This window comes from Capsicum annuum, chromosome 4, assembly GCF_002878395.1.
Source record: "Capsicum annuum cultivar UCD-10X-F1 chromosome 4, UCD10Xv1.1, whole genome shotgun sequence".
Lineage (NCBI taxonomy): Eukaryota > Viridiplantae > Streptophyta > Magnoliopsida > Solanales > Solanaceae > Capsicum > Capsicum annuum.
The window spans coordinates 93,823,362-93,826,657 of NC_061114.1; positions in this window are offsets into that span (position 1 = coordinate 93,823,362).

The following is a 3,296-nucleotide window of genomic DNA, read 5'->3' on the forward strand; positions in this document are numbered from 1 at the left end:
TTCCTTGAATGCACATTTCTATAACAGATATTTCAGAAAGGCGGTCTTTGCATCCAAACTCAATGATCTCCATCAATTTATGTAATCCATTACAGGGTCATCCTTTATTGCTTAGTGCCAGTCAACTTTATCATGCTCACAGTTCGTCGGGTGCTATAAAATCGATTGAGAAATTTAGTCTCGAGTTGATCCCAACTATCAATTGACTCATGCTCCTGGTCTATATACAAGTCAGATCCATTCTTCTTCAATGAACGAACAAATTATTTTATCGAGAGGTTGCCATATGTTCCAACGTTTCTACATGTTTCAAAAAAATGAGTAATATGATGCCTCAGATTTTTCTTGCCATCAAATTGTCGTAACTTTAGTAGTTAATGGCTCATTAGCATGGGTAGACAAGCAATTCGTCTTGTGTAAGGCTTGGAGTAATACAACAAACTCTGTGGTGCTCCACCATATTGAGCCCTGATAGTGTTTGTTACCATGTCTTGTAACTATTGGACTGATAAAGCTACAACTCAAACAGATTGTTTCTCTTTTAAAATGTAGACTTAGCAAGTAATTCCTCAACATTCTTCTTTTATGGAGTGAATCCAGGTGGATAATTAGGGATGTGGATCGACTCTCCTGGTTCGCAGGCCTCTAGTTTGTTCATAAGTTGAGCGATATAAAGATTCTTATCGTTAACTAACTTCTTTAGGGCTTCAATGGTTTGCTATATCATTGTAAACTTCTCATCCATGTCAGTTGAGTAATCCATTAAGGCATTGACCTTCATTGAAATTGGAGAATCCGTTGAATCCTCAGATTCACTAGAGTTGGATCCGGTTAGAGAAAGTTCACAAATGAACATGGATGCAAGATTGCCCCTAGCAGCCGCCATATGAAAGTTGTTTTTTTGCCACTTCCAAAGAAGTGAAGTATTCAAATTCATCCAAGCTACTAGCCTTGAATTTTCATCGAGTAATCGGCCCAACACAACTGAGGTCAGATATACGGCAGTAGAGACATTGTAAGTAACATCGTTTGTTTTTTGAAGTCGATCACAATAGTTGAATTTGTATCTTCTGGTTTGTAGGAGGAAGAGATGAAGAGCGGAAATGGTCCCACTAGGCGTACCAAAATTTATTCGCAACAAATTTTCAAAGTGTCGAAAATTAACTGCAACCAAAGATAAATAAAATAAAAAATATTTTTATTAATGAATTTTGTGAGTATAATCCCGTAACTCTCTTGATTCTTTTCTCCTACACTTAAAAATGATCTGAGGGCCTTCCGTAACGTGTTTCTTGAATCGTTCGACGACTTGAACTCCTAGAGTTGTATTTAAATCTCCAAGAATGTTGAAAAATGTTTTGCAAAAAATCTCTGGGAAGAACTTCATTGATTGCTCCTTGCAAGAACTTAAGAGCCGACGTCGATGTTGCTCTAATGCTTGTCGAAAACTTTTTCTGAATCCCTTAGAATGTTATGTTACCCTCAATTCATAGTTGTAAGGATTAAGTCTGGTTGTTTGTGATTGGCCAAAATATGTCACTTTGACACTTGACAACTTTTGACTGGTTCTTGAATTTGAATGGATGGCGTCATCTTGTTAGTCTTGAATTTGACGGGGACGCCAAGTCACCCTGACATGTGACATGAGTTTAGGCTCCAAGGTATAATGGACCGTGGTCTTGAATTTAATAAAATGGGCCAACTAATATGTAAGGCCCAAATTAATTAACCAACCTAAATGATGATGAATTAAATCCAAATTTTGTATGAATTTTATTTGTCTACACTTCTTAATTATGTTTTAGAAGTTTTTTTTAATTGATAACCATTTCTCTATTGAATTTTTTGATTTTCATTATCATATGAAGCATCTGAGTACATGGGCGTCTTTAGTTCACGGCCAGAATAAAGATGGGTTGTATGAGTGACCACCAGACTATACATATTGTTCTCATCAATGCAATTTGGTTGTTTCAATTCACCCGAGGCATCGATTGATTAGGTGACAAATATACTTACCAAACCACTTCCAAGAGCCTCTTTTGTGAAGCATTTTTCCTGGTTGGGTGTTGTCTAAAACCACCAACTTGTGGGGACGTAATAATGAAAGATGTCAAACACCTTACTGTTGTAGGGTTTGTTTTGTAGTTCCTAAGTTTTAATAATTGTTTGTAACAGTTTCAATAATTGGTTGTAACTTTCTCCTCCTACTTAGACTCTTAGGGATCGTTTGGTGTGAGGTACTAAGGTAAATTATTTCGGGATAAAAAAATAGTCTCGGGAGAAACTTTTTTATACATTGTTTGGTAGGCAATACTCGGGATAACTTATCCCGGGACTAATAATAATCCCGGGATAAGTTATACCACATATTTGGTGGTATAAGTTATCCCAACTTAATTTATCCTTGGATAAAATTATAAATGACAAAAATACCCCCAAATCTTTTTCTTTCCTATATATAACCTAGTTTAGGTGTACGCGCCTCGCGCGTGTACCTCACTATAATAAATTTAAACGCTACACTAAATACGATATTTATTCAAATAGTAAGAGAATTTATTTAATTAGATATATAGTAGTTGTAAATATCAAAGATACAAATGAGGTAGGTGTAAAATATATTGACAACCCCTTAAATTACGGTTGGTGTTTTAGGAAGAAAAAATAATCATAATATTTTATATGACTCAAAATTTTGATCATTAATTGTCTATATTATCATAATCATCATTCATCTTCAAGATACCTATAAAATTGGAAAAAAGAAAACTACGAAATCGATGCATCTAAGTAAATTAAATATTACAAAAATATACTTCTTTGACGTATCTTGGCAACCAAAAAAAAGAAGAAAATTCAAATCAAATAATAAAGAATCATTTAAGAACAAAAATAAATATATCTTGTTCCATATGTTCATATTAGATATTATTGTATTTTTTCTAAAAGAATTCTCAATTTATAGAAGTTCAAAACTTTTTTCTTCAATAAAGAAATTATATAAATATGATTGATTTTTACTTTTTTCATTAATTATTTATCAATAATAGAATATTTTAAATTCCAAATAAACTAAACTAACACAAATAAGAGTGATTTTTTTTAACCCTTTTTAGTTTTTGATAGACTTTTACTTTCCTTTTATTTAATACAAAATAGAATTCATTTTTAAAAGGAAAAAAAAATATACGTAGTCCTAAAAAAGAGAGGGGGAAGAGGGAGGGATGCGGAGAATCCGATTGTAGTTGGGTTTGAAGTCCTAAAATTAATTAAATATTTTTAGGTAAATAGTA